The 19805-nt window shown below is 45.5% G+C and overlaps 1 protein-coding gene across 1 annotated transcript in view; it reads left to right on the top strand.

The window, feature by feature from the left end:
• LOC144503791 (dynein regulatory complex protein 11-like) overlaps window positions 1-19805 on the top strand; it is a 531388-nt gene that overhangs the window by 199495 nt on the left and 312088 nt on the right. The window lies entirely within an intron of this gene.

Raw genomic sequence — 19805 nt, 5'->3', positions numbered from 1 at the left:
ACGGCAGCCGATTCCACTCGCCCACCACCCTGTGTGAAAAACTTACCCCAGACATTTCCACCCTGGGAAAAAGTCTCTGAGAGTCCACCCGATCTATGCCTCTCAACATCTTATACACCTCTGTACATCCACCCAGGTCTTTCTCCTCTGTGAAAACCGAAGCAAAATACTCATTGAGCACCTCTGCCATTTCTACTGGTTCTGTACAGACTTTCCCGCCTTCACCTTTTATAGGCCCTATTCCTTCACGTCTCATCCTTTTACTCTTCACATATTTATAGAATGCCTTAGGATTCTCCTTAATCCTACCTGCCAGGGCCTTCTCGTGACCCCTTCTGGCTCTCCTAATTTCCTTCTTTAGTCCCTTCCTACAAGCCGTATACTCTTCTAAATCCCTATCTTCGCCAAGCTCTCTGAGCCTTTTGTATGTTTTCCTTTTCTTCTCGACTAGGTCCCGCACAGCTTTCGTGCACCGCGGTTCCTTTAACCGACTAACACCTCCCTGTCTGCTCGGAACGTTGTCCTGTAGAACTCTAGACAGACATTCCTTGAAAAACTGCCACTTCTTATTGCAAACAGAGTTGTTTCTAACTTCACGGATGGGCATCTGAAGCCTATTGCTTGTATTTCTTGCACTATGTGGAAACTGCTGGACATTTCATGTGCCTTGGGTGACTATGTATGCAGGAAATGTCACCAACTACAGCTTAAGTTCAGAGTTTCCACGATTGAGGGGCATAGAACCATAGAAAATTACAGCTCAGAAACAGGCCTTTTGGCCCTTCTTGTCTGTGCCGAACCATTTTTTGCCTAGTCCCACTGACCCGCACTTGGACCATATCCCTCCACATCCATGAACCCATCCAAGTTTTTCTTAAATGTCAAAAGCATTTACCACTTTATCCGGCAGCTCATTCCACACCCCTACCACTCTCTGCGTGAAGAAGCCTCTCAGTGCCAGGCATCTGGAGACATGGCTGAGCATCAGGTTGGATGAGTGTTTTCTTTATTGTATATTTTGGGAGATGGCCACTGGACTGGCAGAGAGAGGTTTACAATAGTAGAAGGGGGACTATCCATAAGAAGCAGGTAGTACAAATGTCTTAGGAATGTGTGCCACTCTCAAACAGGTATTCAGTATTAGAAACTGCTGGGAGTGATGATACAATGGCACTGAAGGGCATGAGACTGTGCAGAAAGGAACAGCAAACATAGAAATGCAGTTGTTAACAGAGATCCCATAGTTCGAGGGACAGACAAGCAATTTTGTTCCTGCATGGTTTGTTGCCTTCTTGGTAAAAGGACAACATGGAAAGAATGCAGGGGTGAAGGGAGTGTTCAAAAAGTTATGATTCCCATAGAAAAAACAACTATTGCATTATAAATGTCAGATTTTCAATAGCTCGGGAAATAGATGAACGTAGGGCGTTTAGGGCAGTAATAGGACACTTTTCTTGCAGAAAAGAAAGCTGAAAAGAGATTTGAGAGAGGTATTCAAAATTATGAGGAGCCTGGACATAACAGTTGAGTCTAAACCATTTCCACTTGTGAAAAGATTGAGAACAAGAGGCACAGTTTTAAAGCAATTGATATAAGAAGCAAAAATTACGAGGGAAAATAGTTTCATGCAGTGATTCGTTAAGGTCTGGAATGCACTGCCTAAGATTATGATAGAGGCAGCTTCAATTTAAGCATCCAAAAGGGAATTAGACAGTTATCTAAAAAGGAAAACTGTGCAGCATTACAGGGAGAAGGCAGAAAAATGGCAGTTAGTGAATTGCTTAGTGCAGACATGATGGAAAATGATCTCCTATTATGCTGTAATATTTATGCGTTTCTATGTTTTCTTGTTATCCTTGGATCATAGTGGTACAATGGTTAGCACTGCTGCCTCTCAGTGCCAGGAACCTGGATTCGATTCCAGCCTTGGGTGAATGTATGGAGTTTGCATGTTCTCCCTTTGTCTGCATGGGTTTCCTTCAGATGCTCCAGTTTCCTCCCATAGTCCAAAGGTGTCAGGTTAGAACATAGAACAGTACAGCACAGAACAGGCCCTTCGACCCACGATGTTGTGCCGAGCTTTATCTGAAACCAAGATCAAGCTATAGAACATAGAACATAGAACATAGAACATTACAGCGCAGAACAGGCCCTTCGGCCCACGATGTTGCACCGACCAGTTAAAAAAAAACTGTGACCCTCCAACCTAAACCAATTTCTTTTCGTCCATGAACCTATCTACGGATCTCTTAAACGCCCCCAAACTAGGCGCATTTACTACTGATGCTGGCAGGGCATTCCAATCCCTCACCACCCTCTGGGTAAAGAACCTACCCCTGACATCGGTTCTATAACTACCCCCCCTCAATTTAAAGCCATGCCCCCTCGTGCTGGATTTCTCCATCAGAGGAAAAAGGCTATCACTATCCACCCTATCTAAACCTCTAATCATCTTATATGTTTCAATAAGATCCCCTCTTAGCCGCCGCCTTTCCAGCGAAAACAATCCCAAATCCCTCAGCCTCTCCTCATAGGATCTCCCCTCCATACCAGGCAACATCCTGGTAAACCTCCTCTGCACCCTCTCCAAAGCCTCCACATCCTTCCTGTAATGTGGGGACCAGAACTGCACACAGTACTCCAAGTGCGGCCGCACCAGAGTTGTGTACAGTTGCAACATAACGCTACGACTCCTAAATTCAATCCCCCTACCAATAAACGCCAAGACACCATATGCCTTCTTAACAACCTTATCTACTTGATTCCCAACTTTCAGGGATCTATGCACACATACACCTAGATCCCTCTGCTCCTCCACACTATTCAAAGTCCTCCCGTTAGCCCTATACTCAACACATCTGTTATTCCTACCAAAGTGAATTACCTCACACTTCTCCGCATTAAACTCCATCCGCCACCTCTCGGCCCAACTTTGCAACCTGTCTAAGTCTTCCTGCAAACTACGACACCCTTCCTCACTGTCTACCACACCACCGACTTTGGTGTCATCAGCAAATTTGCTAATCCACCCAACTATACCCTCATCCAGATCATTAATAAATATTACAAACAGCAGTGGCCCCAAAACAGATCCCTGAGGTACACCACTTGTAACCGCACTCCATGATGAATATTTACTATCAACCACCACCCTCTGTTTCCTATCCGCTAGCCAATTCCTGATCCAATTTCCTAGATCACCCCCAATCCCATACATCTGCATTTTCTGCAGAAGCCTACCATGGTGAACCTTATCAAACGCCTTACTAAAATCCATATATACCACGTCCACTGCCTTGCCCCCATCCACCTCCTTGGTCACTTTCTCAAAAAACTCAATAAGGTTAGTAAGGCACGACCTACCTGCCACAAAACCATGCTGACTATCACCTATCAATTCATTACTCTCCAAATAACTATAAATCCTATCCCTTATAATTTTTTCCAACATCTTGCCGACAACAGAAGTGAGACTCACCGGTCTATAATTCCCGGGGAAGTCTCTGTTCCCCTTCTTAAACAATGGGACAACATTCGCTAACCTCCAATCTTCTGGTACTATACCAGAGGCCAACGACGACCTGAAGATCAGAGCCAGAGGCTCTGCAATCACTTCTCTTGCCTCCCAGAGAATCCTTGGATAAATCCCATCCGGACCAGGGGATTTATCTATTTTCAGACCCTCCAGAATATCCTGCACATCCTCCTTATCAACTGTAATACTGTCTATTCTACTCCCTTGCAACCCAGTGTCCTCCTCAGCTATATTCATGTCCCCTTGCGTGAACACCGAAGAGAAATATTGGTTCAATGCTTCACCAATCTCCTCCGGTTCCACACATAACTTCCCTCTGCCATCTATAACTGGCCCTAAACTTGCCCTAACCAACCTTCTGTTCTTGACATACCTATAGAACGCCTTAGGATTCTCTTTAACCCTATCCACCAAAGTCTTCTCATGTCCCCTTTTAGCCCTTCTAAGCTCGCTCTTCAACTCCCTCTTAGCCAATCTAAAGCTTTCTAGTGCACTACCCGAGTGCTCACGTCTCATCCGAACATAAGCCTCCTTTTTCTTTTTAACCAACAAAGAAACTTTTTTGGTGCACCACGGTTCCCTAGCCCTACCAATTCCTCCTTGCCTGACAGGGACATACCTATCACAGACTCGCAGTAGCTGCTCCTTGAAAAAACTCCACATGTCGGACGTTCCCAGTCCCTGTAATCTCCTAGTCCAACCTATGTTTCCTAATTCTCTCCTAATAGCCTCATAATTACCCTTCCCCCAGCTAAAACCATTGGCCCGAGGTTCATGCCTATCCCTTTCCATCACTAAGGTGAACGTAACCGAATTGTGGTCACTATCACCAAAATGCACACCAACTTCCAAGTCTAGCACCTGGTCTGGCTCATTTCCCAGCACCAGATCCAATATAGCCTCACCTCTATCCCACTCCCTATCTGGCTTCCGGACTACAACTCCTTTTCCCACCCCCCTGACAAATTAATTTAAACCCCCCTGAAGAGCCGTAGCAAATTTCCCTCCCAGGATATTGGTGCCCCTCTGGTTCAGGTGCTGTTTGTACAGGTCGCACCTTCCCCAGAATGTGTTCCAATTATCCACGTAGCTGAAACCCTCCCTCCTACACCATCCCTGCAACCACATGTTTAACTGCACACCCTCCCTGTTCCTGAACTCGCTATCACGTGGCACTGGCAACGTACCAGAGATGACCACATGTTTTGTCTTGGCTCTCAGCTTCCAGCCCAGCTCCCTAAATTCCAGACTCGATAGACTGAATGGCCTCATTCTGCACTGTAAGGATTCTATGATTCTATTCTATGATTCTATGCCCATTGCCAGTTCAGGATGGGCAACAATTGGCCAAGCCAGTGACACCCAGGTCCTCTAAAGAATAAGTTAATGTCAATTACATTGTTAAGAGAAATAGGTGATGGGTATTTGAACACAAATAGGGGTTAGCTGGAATAGCTGGGACACTGGGTGGGGGTGAGGAGTGATAACATTGAATAATGTCATAGAATCATGATAGGATCCCGACAAGTGCAGAAGGAGGCCATTCGACCCATCGTGTCTGCACTGCCCACAATCCCACCCAGGCCCTATTCCTGTAACCCCTCATATTTACCCTGGTAATCCCCCGACACTAGGGTTAATTTAGCATGGTCAATCATCCCAAACCACACATCTTTGAATTGTGGGAGGAAACCGGAGCACCCGGAAGAAACCCGTGCAGACACGGGGAGAATGTGCAAACTCCATATACACAGTGACCCGAGGCCAGAATTGAACTATGGCGCTGTGAGGCAGCAGTGCTAACCACTGTACCACCGTGCTGCCGTGATCCAAGGATAACAAGGAAACATGGAAACACATAAATATTACAGCATAGTAGAAGGTCATTTCGCCCATCATGTCTGGTGTTCCTGGCTTTGCCTTTTATATCTCCAGCTGCTGAAGGATGAATGTGTCCAGAGACACAGCACCTGGCTGGGGCACAGCTAAATCTTTGAATCCAGCAGACCTCTGACTATCTGATCCGTGGGATGTTCTTGCCTCCACCTGATGTGCGACAGGTAGTGACCCAGAAGCCTGCTTGCTAAGGTTGCCCATCTCCGCGATGGTGGATGGTGCAGGTGATAGCCATGGCACATCTTTGGTCTCCTCCTCCAACATCTCCTCTAAGGTGGTGTTGAGGGTGGGAAGTGGGACATTACTGGTGGATGGGCCAGGCTGATGAGGTGATATTCCTGCAAGGTAAGGGACACAGTATTGGAAGATTACCTGGTCAAAGGTCCGGGATACTTGAAACTCACTTGAGACTGATCATCTGGATGAGCATGCAGTGGCCACCTCCCTCTCAGCACAGGCCCACTCCTGCTCCTTCGCTGTTAGCTCCAGAGCTCTCTCCTCGTACGAAGTCAAGATCTACAGCTCGGGCATCCCGCCACCTTTCTTCTCTCACTCATAGAAATCATAGAAACCCTACAGTGCAGAAGGAGGCCATTCGGCCCATCGAGTCTGCATCGACCACAATCCCACCCAGGCCCTACCCCCACATATTTTACCTGCTAATCCCTCTAACCTACGCATCCCAGGACTCTAAGGGGCAATTTTTTTTTTTAACCTGGCCAATCAACCTAACCCGCACATCTTTGGACTGTGGGAGGAAACCGGAGCACTCGGAGGAAACCCACTCGGGGCAGTTGTGGGCAACTTCTCCTGCAGAAACACAAATGGGGATAATGTGAGCTGGTTGCCTGGTGGGTCAACTGTCAATAATACCTGGCATTTGTGGGCAATACACACAAGAAGGGAGGGGTTCAGATGAGTGTCCAGGGGGTGTGAGGAAGCTTGTGGGAGATTGGGTGCTGGGGTCCTGCGAGTTAGCAACATGTGGGATCAAGGTGAGGGATGACATTCTGAGGGATGATGGCAAGGTAGCGTGCAGAGAGGGGACAGGGAGAACTTACCCTGGCAGAATCTTTTTGCTACATTGCACTCCTGTCCTCTTGTTCGGGCTGCTGGCACTGAACAGTATTGCGACTGTCTACCAGGTAGGATTCATCAGCTTGCTGGAGGGTCCCCTGCCAGCCCAAGGTATATTGTTGCCTGCCTCTCTTCTACAGCATCTAGCATAGGGGTGAGGATCCTCTCTGTGAATTGAGGAGCAATTTCCTCGCTGTCATGGCAAATGGAATTTAACGCAGACAAGTGTGAGATATTGCACTTTGGAAGGACAAACCAAAGAAGAACGTACAGGGTAAATGGTAGGACTCTGAAGAGTGCAGTTGAACAGAGGGATCTGGGAATACAGGTACAGAATTCCCTAAAAGTGACGTCACAGGTGGATAGGGTCGGAAAGAGTGCCTTTATAAATCGGAGTATCGAGTATAAAAGTTGGAGTGTTATGGTAAGGTTATATAAGGCATTGGTGAGGCCGAATTTGGAGTATTGTGTACAGTTTTGGTCACCTAGTTACAGGAAAGATGTAAATAAGATTGAAAGAGTGCAGAGAAGGTTCACAAGGATGTTGCCGGGACTTGAGAAGCTGAGTTACAGAGAGAGATTGAATAGGTTGGGACTTTATTCCCTGGAGCGTAGAAGATTGAGGGGAGATTTGATAGAGGTGTATAAGATTTTGATGGGTATAGATAGAGTGAATGCAAGCAGGCTTTTTCCGCTGAGGCTAGGGGAGAAAAAAACCAGAGGGCATGGGTTAAGGGTGAAAGAAATGTTTAAAGGGAATATTAGGGGGGGCTTCTTCACGCAGAGAGTGGTGGGAGTGTGGAATGAGCTGCCGGATAAAGTGGTAAATGCGGGGTCACTTTTAACATTTAAGAAAAACTTGGACGGGTTCATGAATGAGAGGGGTGTGGAGGGATATGGTCTAAGTGCAGGTCAGTGGGACTAGGCATAAAATGGTTCGGCACAGACAAGAAGGGCCAAAAGGCCTGTTTCTGAGCTGTAATTTTCTATGGTTCTATGGTTCTATGGTCATCCTCCTGGCTTGAATGATAGCAAGTGCTGTGCAGCAGTGTAAATGCACTACTGGATCTGGTGCTGGGAAATGAGGAGCGGAATCATTGAAGTGCTTAGATGATCCCAGGGTGGGCAAATTAGATGCTTCATGCCTCACGTGGAGCAATTTTGATGTAGGAGGAAAACAAAATTTCTAAGTGCCGAAAAACCGTGGTCCGATCGTGCTGGCAGGAATCATACCAATTTTCACACCAAAAATGACACTATCATTTTTTCCAGTAAATTCCACCATCTGTCTTTTAGTTTTGACTTCACCGACTGGTGAGGATCCTGCTAACATTCATTATTATGGTTTGAGAGAGTTTGAATTAAATTGGCACCAGCATATAGAAATGGAAAAGAGGAATAAGGTGCATAAAATGAAAGTGTTGTACATACTAGAGAAGAAAGTAGTACCAACATACTAAGAAGGAATACAGGGAGTGCACAGACAATATTACAATGCATGTATGTAAGTACACAAAGAATATTGAACAAGGTTGGCAAGCTACAAACACAATAGTAATGTAGGAATATGATGTACTGGCAATAACAGAAATGTGGTTCAAAGATATTGAACATTCAAAAAATATTCAAAGAACATGTTCAGAAAAGGTAGAGAAAAGATATTATTAAACTAGAAAGAGTGCAGAAAAGATTTACTAGGCTGCTACTCGGACTTGATGGTTTGAGTTATAAGGAGAGGCTGGACAGAATGGGACTTTTTTCTCTGGAGCGTAGAAGGCTGAGGAGTGATCTTATAGAGGTCTATAAAATAATGAAGGGCAAAGATCAGTTAGATAGTCAATATCTTTTCCCAAAGGTAGGGGAGTCTAAAACTAGAGGGCATAGGTTTAAGGTGAGAGGGGAGAGATACAAAAGGGTCCAGAGGGGCAATTTTTTTCACACACGGTGGTGAGTGTCTGGAACAAGCTGCCAGAGGTAGTAGTAGAGGTGGGTACAATTTTGTCTTTCAAAAAGCGTTTAGACAGTTACATGGGTAAGATGGGTATAGAGGGATATGGGCCAAATGCGGGAAATTGGCTTAGTTGTTTTAAAAAAAAAAGGTGGCATGGACAAGTTGGACCAAAGGGCCTGTTTCCATGCTGTTAACCTCTATGACTCTAGACAAGTGAAAAAGGGAGGTGGGTGGCAGTCTTGGTTAGGGAAGTCATTGCAGTGTTGGAAGAGTGGATTTCCTTGAGGGAGCAAGAACAAGTCAATTTGGTGAGAGTTGAGAAACAAAGATAAGACCATGCCACTTTGGGTATTCCATAGGTCTCCAACTAGTAAGAGAGTGATAGAGGAACAAATCAGCAGTGAAATCACAGATGTACAAGAACCATAAAAGAATTTTATTGATCCAAATATAAATTTGGATAATGTTAGATTAAATGGTAAAGAAGGGAAGGAATTTAAAGTGAAGTTTATGTATTAGTCACAAGTAAGGCTTACATTAAAACTGCATTAAAGTTCCTGTGAAATTGCCCTAGTCACCACAGTCCGGTGCCTATTCGGGTCAATGCACCTAACCAGCACGTCTTTCAGAATGTGGGAGGAAACTGGAGCACCCGGAGGAAACCCACGCAGACATGGGGAGAATGTGCAAACTCCACACAGTCAGTGACCCAAGCCGGGAATCGAACCCAGGTCCCTGGTGCTGTGAGGCAGCAGTGCTAACCACTGTGCTACCATGCCACCCCACTTCTGAATTTCTGAAATGCATTCAGGAGAATTTCCTTGTCTGGTATGCTCTTGGTCCAACTGGAAAGGAGGCATTACTGGATCTGGTGATGGGAAATGAGGAACGAAATCATGTGCCATTCCTCATGGCAACTTTGGTACCGGAGCATTTAATTGGGCAGGGAAGTGGCAGCTGGCAACCCTGCCATCTTGAGTCCTGAATTATAGGGAAAGGTCCACCTCTGGCCTGCTAAGTGCCTGGGTGACACAAGATATGGTGAACCTTCCTAAAAAGAGACAACGCCACATTCTTATCAGTCCTCCAGCCTGAAGTCGAAGATCCATGTTGTAACCATGGCCTGAGGTAGGCCAAGTGAACAAATTGTAAGAGACCTTTAGTTAAGACTGACCATCATAATATGGTTTAGATTAGTAATGGAGAAGAGCAAGGAACAATCTCACGTAAATTGAAAGAGGACCAATTACACTGTGATCAAGTGATCTCGTCAGGGTAAAATGGAACAGGAGCCTGACAACTTAGTTCCGAACCTCATTACAACCTAGGTCCAAACATTAAGAAAGCAGCTGAACTCAAGAGGTGAATAAATTTTTAAAAAGAACGAGAAGACACAGATTTACAATTTTGGGCAAGGGATGCAGAGGGAATGTGTGGAGGTTTTACTCAGTGAAATAGAATGACCTTAAACTCGCTGCCCATCAGTGTGGTGGAAGTGGAAGCAACCAGTGATTTCAAAGGAAGTTAGATAGGCACGTAAAGGTAATAAACTTGCAGGGCTATGGGAATCAAGTGGGGGAGTGGAGCTGACTGGATTGTTCCAAGAGGAGCCAGTGTGGATGTGATGGGCCGAATGGCATCCCATTAAATTATTCTATGGTTTGTATTTTATATTTTTCAGTAAGGTGCGAAAGGTAAAATGAATCCCCTGTGGCTATCCCCCTCTCTATCAAGTATATCGTTTTGGATACTGTTGGGGAGGGATAGCAAATCAGGGGAAAACAGCAGCAGCCAGGGCAGTTGCACCATGACTGGCTCTGTTGTTCAGCAGGAGGGTCAAGGCGCAGAAGAACGATAGTTATAGGGAACTCTATAGTCAGGGGTGCAGACAGCCATTTCTGTGGCCGGGAAAGAGACTCCCTAATGGTACGTTGCCTCCCTGGTACCAGGGCCAAAGGTGTCTCTGAACAGGTATTGGACATTCTGAAAGGGGAGGGTGAGCAGCCAAAAGTCGTGGGACACATTGGTACTAACGACATAGGCAGGAAGAGTGATAAGATCCTGCAAGGGGAGTTCAGGGAGTTAGGTAGTTAGTTAAATAAGAGGACCTCTAGGGTTGTAATCTCAGGATTACTTCCTGTGCCATGTGCCAGTGAGGCTAAGAATAGGAACATCGTGCAACGAAACACATGGCTAAAGAGCTGGTGTCGGAGGAAGGGGTTCAGATATCTTGATCATTGGCATCTCATCCTGGACAGGTGGGATCTTCCAGGTGACCTGATTAATTTAATTTCATTGAACATTTCATTTGACAAAGGCAAAAAAAGTTTATTCAATTCAATGAAATTCTTCAATTAAACTAGTTTTATTAAAATATTGAAATGTTATAATCAAAGACATTACAAATTAACAACAAATATACGATTAAGACAAGGCAAATCTCATTTTGGCCAAACTAGGAGATCAATGGTTCCACCTACACAGCTAATGAGCTAGCAGGCTTTCCCAAAAGCTCTCAGATTTCATGCCAAAGAGCAGAATGATAAAAGTTTTCATTATCAGATTATACAGCCCAGCACTTAATTAAAAGCAATTTCATTCATTCACTGTTCTGTCAATCTAACAATGGCATGTCCTTCAATCAATTATAGATTGACACCTTCAAATATTGATCTGTCATTCATTTGTCTGTTCATTTTACAGAAGTTCTCTCCCAAAAATGGCTTCTTATGATTCGGTATTTCTCTAACCAGTTTAAACTGGCTCTAATACCAAATGAAGACGACTCCATCCTTTGGTATTATCACCCGGTTTGGGTGCATAAATTGCATAATTTGTGCCAGACTTGTGCTGATATCTTTCATGAATACATCTTTGATTTTACTGGCATGTTACAAATTCAATTTTTAGAGACATTATTAAGATGTTGCTTAAATATTTTGTATTATTCTCAAACCACGTATCAAAACATTTGCTGCTAATTATCCTCATATTAGGTATTTAGAATTAATCAGAATTCTCAACTACAGAGGGGTTACACCTAAACTGGAGGGGCCCCAATATCCTGGCAGGTAGATTTGCACAGTAAGAGTTTTAACAACACCAGGTTAAAGTCCAACAGATTTATTTGGTAGCAAATGCCATTAGCTTTCGGAGCGCGGGTCCTTCGTCAGATGGAGTGGAAATCTGCTCTCCATTTCCACTCCATCTGACGAAGGAGCAGCGTTCCGAAAGCTAATGGCATTTGCTACCAAATAAATCTGTTGGACTTTAACCTGGTGTTGTTAAAACTCTTACTGTATTTACCCCAGTCCAACGCGGCATCTCCACAGGTAGATTTGCGACAGTCACTTGGGAGGGTTTAAACTAGTATGGCAACTAATCGCGCCGATAGATGTATAACTGATCGTGCAGATAGATGTAAATGGGTACGATATAATTGGGATTACGGAGACATAGCGACAAGGTGACTGAGAATGGGAACTGAATGTCCCAGGTTATTCAATATTTAGGAAGGACAGGCATAAAGGAAAAGGTGGTGGAGTGGCACTGCTGGTTAAAGAGGAAATTAACACAATAGTGAGAAAGGATATTAGCTCTGACAACACAGAGTCTGTATAGGTAGAGAAGTACCAACGGGCAAAAAACATTAGTAGGTGTCATTACATAGACCACCAAACTGCAGTGGTGTGTTGGGAATGGCATTAAACATGAACACAGTAAGAAGTCTCACAACACCAGGTTAAAGTCCAACAGGTTTATTTGGTAGCAAAATACCATAAGCTTTCGGAGCACTGCTCCTTCGTCAGATGGAGTGGAAATGTGCTCTCAAACAGTGCAAACAGACAAAATCAAGTTGCAGAATACTGATTAGAATGCGAATTCTACAGCCAGCCAGGTCTTAAAGGTACAGACAATGTGGGTGGAGGGAACATTAAACACAGGTTAAAGAGATGTGTATTGTCTCCAGACAGAACAGCTAGTGAGATTCTGCAAGCCCAAGAGACAAGCTGTGGGGGTTACTGATAATGTGACATAAATCCAACATCCCGGTTTAGGCCGTCCTCATGTGTGCAGAACTTGGCTATCAGTTTCTGTTCAGCGACTGTGCGCTGTCGTGTGTCGTGAAGGCCACCTTGGAGAACGCTTACCTGAAGATCCAAGGCTGAATGCCCGTGACTGCTGAAGTGCTCCCTCGCAGTCTTGCCTGGTGATTGTCGAGCGGTGTTACATAGAAACATAGAAACCCTACAGTGCAGAAGGAGGCCATTCGGCCCATCGAGTCTGCACCGACCACAATCCCACCCAGGCCCTCCCCCTACATATTTTACCCGCTAATCCCTCTAACCTACGCATCCCAGGACTCTAAGGGACAATTTTTAACCTGGCCAATCAACCTAACCCGCACATTTTTGGACTGTGGGAGGAAACCGGAGCACCCGGAGGAAACCCACGCAGACACGAGGAGAATGTGCAAACTCCACACAGACAGTGACCCGAGCCGGGAATCGAACCCGGGACCCTGGAGCTGTGAAGCAGCAGTGCTAACCACTGTGCTACCGTGCCGCCCCTGTGTTCATTCATCCGTTGTCGTAGCGTCTGCATGGTTTCCCCAATGTACAGTGCTAACCACTGTGCTACCGTGCCGCCCCAGTGTTCATTCATCCGTTGTCGTAGTGTCTGCATGGTTTCCCCAATGTACCATGCCTTGGGACATCCTTTCCTGCAGCGTATCAGGTAGACAATGTTGGCCGAGTTGCAAGAGTAGGTACCGTGTACCTGGTAGATGGTGTTCTCACGTGAGATGATGGCATCCGTGTCGATGATTCGGCACGTCTTGCAGGACACCCCCACTTCTTGCCTTCAAACAACCACGCAACCTCAAACAGACCATTGTCCGCAGCAAACTACCCAGCCTTCAGGAGAACAGTGACCAGGACACCACACAACCCTGCCACAGCAACCTCTGCAAGACGTGCCGGATCATCGACACGGATGCCATCATCTCACGTGAGAACACCATCTACCAGGTACACGGTACCTACTGTTGCAACTCGGCCAACATTGTCTACCTGATACGCTGCAGGAAAGGATGTCCCGAGGCATGGTACATTGGGGAAACCATGCAGACGCTACGACAACGGATGAATGAACACCGCTCGACAATTACCAGGCAAGACTGTTCTCTTCCTGTGGGGGAGCACTTCAGCAGTCACGGGCATTCAACCTTGGATCTTCAGGTAAGCGTTCTCGAAGTCGGCCTTCACGACACACGACAGCGCAGAGTTGCTGAGCAGAAACTGATAGCCAAGTTCCGCACACATGAGGACGGCCTAAACCGGGATGTTGGATTTATGTCACATTATCAGTAACCCCCACAGCTTGTCTCTTGGGCTTGCAGAATCTCACTAGCTGTTCTGTCTGGAGACAATACACATCTCTTTAACCTGTGTTTAATGTTCCCTCCACCCACATTGTCTGTACCTTTAAGACCTGGCTGGTTGTAGAATTCGCACTCTAGTCAGTATTCTGCAACTTGATTTTGTCTCTGTGCCCTGTTTGAGAGCACATTTCCACTCCATCTGACGAAGGAGCAGTGCTCCGAAAGCTTATGGTATTTGCTACCAAATAAACCTGTTGGACTTTAACCTGGTGTTGTGAGACTTCTTACTGTACCAGTCCAACGCCGGCATCTCCACATTAAACATGAAATCAGAGATGCCTGTGATAAGAGAATGTCGGTGATCGTGGGTGATTTTAATCTGCACATAGATTGGGCAAATCAAATTAGCCACAATGACGTAGAGGAGGAATTCCTGGAGTGTATACGGGATGGTTTACTTGACCAATATGTGGAGGAACCAACTCGAGAGCAGGCCATCTTCGGCTGCGTACTGTGTAATGAGAAGGGGATCATTGCCTATCTAGCTGTACGGGACCCCTTGGGGATGAGCGACCATAACATGATAGAATTTTTAATAAAAGAACAAAGAAAATTACAGCACAGGAACGGGCCCTTCGGCCCTCCAACCCTGCACCGACCATGCTGCCCAACTGAACTAAAAGCGTCCACCCTTCCGGGGACCATATCCCTCCAATCCCATCCTATTCAGGTATTTTCCTGTATTTGTCAAGACGCCTCTTAAAAGTCACTATTGTATCTGCTTCCATTACCTCCCCCGGCAGTGAGTTCCAGGCACCCACCACCCTCTGTGTAAAAAACTTGCCTCGTACTTGCCTCCTTTAAACCTTGCACCTTAAACCTATGCGCCCTAGTAATTGACTCTTCCACCCTGGGAAAAAGCTTCTGACTATCCACTCTGTCCATGCCCCTCATAATCTTGTAGACTTCTAGACCTCTTGCAGACAGAGGTTGAGGGTCGCCCCCTCAACCTCTGTCGTTCCAGTGAGAACAAACCAAGTTTTTCCAACCTCTCCTCATAGCTAATGCCCCCCCATACCAGGCAACATCCTGGTCAATCTTTTCAGTATCCTCTCCAAAGCCTCCACATCCTTCTGGTAGTGTGGCGACCAGAATTGAACACTATCTTCTATGTGTAGCCTAACTAAGGTTCTATAAAACTGCAACATGACTTGCCAATTTTTAAACTCAGTGCCCCGGCCGATGAAGGCAAGCATGCCGTATGCCTTCTTGACTACCTTCTCCACCTGCGTTGCCTCTTTCAGTGACCTGTGTACCTGTACACCCAGATCTCTCTGCCTATCAATACTCTTAAGGATTCTGCCATTTACTGTATATTTCCTATCTGTATGAGACCTTCCAAAATACATGACCTCATATTTGTCCGGATTAAACTCCAACTGCTATCTCTCCACCCAAGTCTCCAACTGATCTATATCCTGATCAAGATGGAGAGTGAAGTAGTTAATTCGGAGACTAGGGTGCTGAATCTTAATAAAGGAAGCTATGAGGATCTGAGGCATTCTCCATTGGCCACGAGCGGGATTATGCGAAACCCAGGCGGATGTGCCAGTAAAATTCTGCCCTAAGAGTTTCAAAAGATATGTGAAGAGAAAGAGGTTGGTGAAGACAAATGTAGGTCCCCTACAGACAGAAACGTATAATAGGAATGTATAATAGGGGACAAAGGAATGGCTGAGCAACTGAATACATACTTTGGTTCTGTCTTCACAAAAGAGGACACAAACCAGATGCCAGAAATGCTGGAGAATGCAAGATTTAGTGAGAGGGAAGAACTGAGGGAGATCAATATTAGTAGAGAAATGGTGCTGGGAAAATTGATGGGATTGAAGGTGGCTAAATCCCCACGGCCTGATAATCTACATCCCAGAGTACTTAAGGAAGTGACTCTAGAAATAGTGGATGCATTGGTGGTCATCTTCCAGGATTCTATAGAGGGAACAGTTCTTGCAGATTGGAGGGTAGCTAATGTCGCTCCAATATTCAAAAAGGGAGGTACAGAGAAAACAGGGAATTATAGACCAGTAAGCTTAACATTGGTTGTGGGGGAAATTCTCGAATCAATTATCAAGGACTTTATAATGGAGCATTTAGAAAGCAGTGGCAGGATCAGACAGAGTCAGCATGGATTTATGAAGGGGAAATCATTCTTGACAAATCTGTTGGAATTTTTTGAAGATGTAACTAGTGGAGTTGACAAGGGGGAAGCCAGTCGATGTGGTTTATTTGGACTTTCAGAAAGTGTTTGACAAAGAGATTATCGTGCAAGATTAAAGCGCGTGGGATTGGGGGATGTGTATTGAGATGGATAGAAAACTGGTTGGCAGAGAGGAAACAAAGAGTAGGAATTAATGGGTGCTTTGCAAATTGGCACAGTAAGAGTTTTAACAACACCAGGTTAAAGTCCAACAGGTTTATTTGGTAGCAAATGCCATTAGCTTTCGGAGCGCTGCTCCTTCGTCAGATGGAGTGGATATCTGCTCACAAACAGGGCATACAGAGACAGAAAATCAAGTTACAGAATACTTTAATCTGGTGTTGTTAAAACTCTTAATGTGTTTACCCCAGTCCAACGCCAGCATCTCCACATTCAAATTGGCAGGCAGTAACTAGTGGGATGCCACAGGGATCGGTGCTCAGACCCCAGCTATTCACAATATATATTAATGATTTGGATGAGGGAACAAAATGTAACACCTCAAAGTTTGCAGATGATACCAAGTTGGGTGGGAGGGTGAACTGTGACGAGGATCAGAGATCCTTCAGAATGATTGGGTTTCCTCCGGGTGCTCCGGTTTCCTCCCACAGTCCAAAGATGTGCAGGTTAGGTTGATTGGCCATGCTAAAATTGCCCCTTAGTGTCCTGAGATGCGTAGATTACATAGAACATAGAACATTACAGCGCAGAACAGGCCCTTCGGCCCACGATGTTGCACCGACCAGTTAAAAAAAAAAACTGTGACCCTCCAACCTAAACCAATTTCTTTTCGTCCATGAACCTATCTACGGATCTCTTAAACGCCCCCAAGCTAGGCGCATTTACTACTGATGCTGGCAGGGCATTCCAATCCCTCACCACCCTCTGGGTAAAGAACCTACCCCTGACATCGGTTCTATAACTACCCCCCCTCAATTTAAAGCCATGCCCCCTCGTGCTGGATTTCTCCATCAGAGGAAAAAGGCTATCACTATCCACCCTATCTAAACCTCTAATCATCTTATATGTTTCAATAAGATCCCCTCTTAGCCGCCGCCTTTCCAGCGAAAACAATCCCAAATCCCTCAGCCTCTCCTCATAGGATCTCCCCTCCATACCAGGCAACATCCTGGTAAACCTCCTCTGCACCCTCTCCAAAGCCTCCACATCCTTCCTGTAATGTGGGGACCAGAACTGCACACAGTACTCCAAGTGCGGCCGCACCAGAGTTGTGTACAGTTGCAACATAACGCTACGACTCCTAAATTCAATCCCCCTACCAATAAACGCCAAGACACCATATGCCTTCTTAACAACCTTATCTACTTGATTCCCAACTTTCAGGGATCTATGCACACATACACCTAGATCCCTCTGCTCCTCCACACTATTCAAAGTCCTCCCGTTAGCCCTATACTCAACACATCTGTTATTCCTACCAAAGTGAATTACCTCACACTTCTCCGCATTAAACTCCATCCGCCACCTCTCGGCCCAACTTTGCAACCTGTCTAAGTCTTCCTGCAAACTACGACACCCTTCCTCACTGTCTACCACACCACCGACTTTGGTGTCATCAGCAAATTTGCTAATCCACCCAACTATACCCTCATCCAGATCATTAATAAATATTACAAACAGCAGTGGCCCCAAAACAGATCCCTGAGGTACACCACTTGTAACCGCACTCCATGATGAATATTTACTATCAACCACCACCCTCTGTTTCCTATCCGCTAGCCAATTCCTGATCCAATTTCCTAGATCACCCCCAATCCCATACATCTGCATTTTCTGCAGAAGCCTACCATGGTGAACCTTATCAAACGCCTTACTAAAATCCATATATACCACGTCCACTGCCTTGCCCCCATCCACCTCCTTGGTCACTTTCTCAAAAAACTCAATAAGGTTAGTAAGGCACGACCTACCTGCCACAAAACCATGCTGACTATCACCTATCAATTCATTACTCTCCAAATAACTATAAATCCTATCCCTTATAATTTTTTCCAACATCTTGCCGACAACAGAAGTGAGACTCACCGGTCTATAATTCCCGGGGAAGTCTCTGTTCCCCTTCTTAAACAATGGGACAACATTCGCTAACCTCCAATCTTCTGGTACTATACCAGAGGCCAACGACGACCTGAAGATCAGAGCCAGAGGCTCTGCAATCACTTCTCTTGCCTCCCAGAGAATTCTTGGATAAATCCCATCCGGACCAGGGGATTTATCTATTTTCAGACCCTCCAGAATATCCTGCACATCCTCCTTATCAACTGTAATACTGTCTATTCTACTCCCTTGCAACCCAGTGTCCTCCTCAGCTATATTCATGTCCCCTTGCGTGAACACCGAAGAGAAATATTGGTTCAATGCTTCACCAATCTCCTCCGGTTCCACACATAACTTCCCTCTGCCATCTATAACTGGCCCTAAACTTGCCCTAACCAACCTTCTGTTCTTGACATACCTATAGAACGCCTTAGGATTCTCTTTAACCCTATCCGCCAAAGTCTTCTCATGTCCCCTTTTAGCCCTTCTAAGCTCGCTCTTCAACTCCCTCTTAGCCAATCTAAAGCTTTCTAGTGCACTACCCGAGTGCTCACGTCTCATCCGAACATAAGCCTCCTTTTTCTTTTTAACCAACAAAGAAACTTTTTTGGTGCACCACGGTTCCCTAGCCCTACCAATTCCTCCTTGCCTGACAGGGACATACCTATCACAGACTCGCAGTAGCTGCTCCTTGAAAAAACTCCACATGTCGGACGTTCCCAGTCCCTGTAATCTCCTAGTCCAACCTATGTTTCCTAATTCTCTCCTAATAGCCTCATAATTACCCTTCCCCCAGCTAAAACCACTGGCCCGAGGTTCATGCCTATCCCTTTCCATCACTAAGGTGAACGTAACCGAATTGTGGTCACTATCACCAAAATGCACACCAACTTCCAAGTCTAGCACCTGGTCTGGCTCATTTCCCAGCACCAGATCCAATATAGCCTCACCTCTAGTTGGCCTGTCTACATACTGAGTCAAAAAACCTTCCTGCACGCTTTGAACAAAAACTGACCCCTCTAACGAGCTAGAGCTATAACAATTCCAGTCAATATTAGTCAAGTTAAAATCCCCCATAACAAATTAGAGGGAATAGCGGGTAAAATATGTAGGGATATGGGGGTAGGGCCTGGGTGGGATTGTGGTTGGTGCAGACTCGATGGGCCGAATGGCCTCTTTCTGTACTGTAGGGTTTCTATGATTTAATATTTGTGATCTGGACAGGTTGGGTGAGTGGGCAAATCAATGGCAGATGCAATATAATTTGGATAAGTGTGAGGTATTCACTTTGGACGCAAAAACAAGAAGGCAATTTACTACCTGAATGGCTGTAAATTGGGAGAGGGGAGTGTGCAGCTTGTCCTGGGTGTCCTTGTGCACAAGTCACTGAAGGTAAGCATGCAGGTGCAGCAGGCAGTCAAGAAGGCAAATGGCATATTGAACTTCATTGCGAGAGGTTTTGAGTACAGCAGCAGGGATGTGTTGTTGCAATAATACAGGGCCTTGGTGAGGCCACACCGAGAGTATTGTGCGCAGTTGTGGTCTCCTTTTGAGAGGAATTATGTTATTGCTCTCAAGGGAGTGCAGCAAAGGTGTACCAGGCTGATTCCAGGGATGGCAGGACTGATGTATGAGGAGAGATTGACTA

Source organism: Mustelus asterias, chromosome 14 (assembly GCF_964213995.1).
Source record: "Mustelus asterias chromosome 14, sMusAst1.hap1.1, whole genome shotgun sequence".
Classification (NCBI taxonomy): Eukaryota; Metazoa; Chordata; class Chondrichthyes; order Carcharhiniformes; family Triakidae; genus Mustelus; species Mustelus asterias.
Note: the sequence above shows the minus strand (reverse complement) of the source record. Positions and strands in the feature narration are given on the sequence as shown.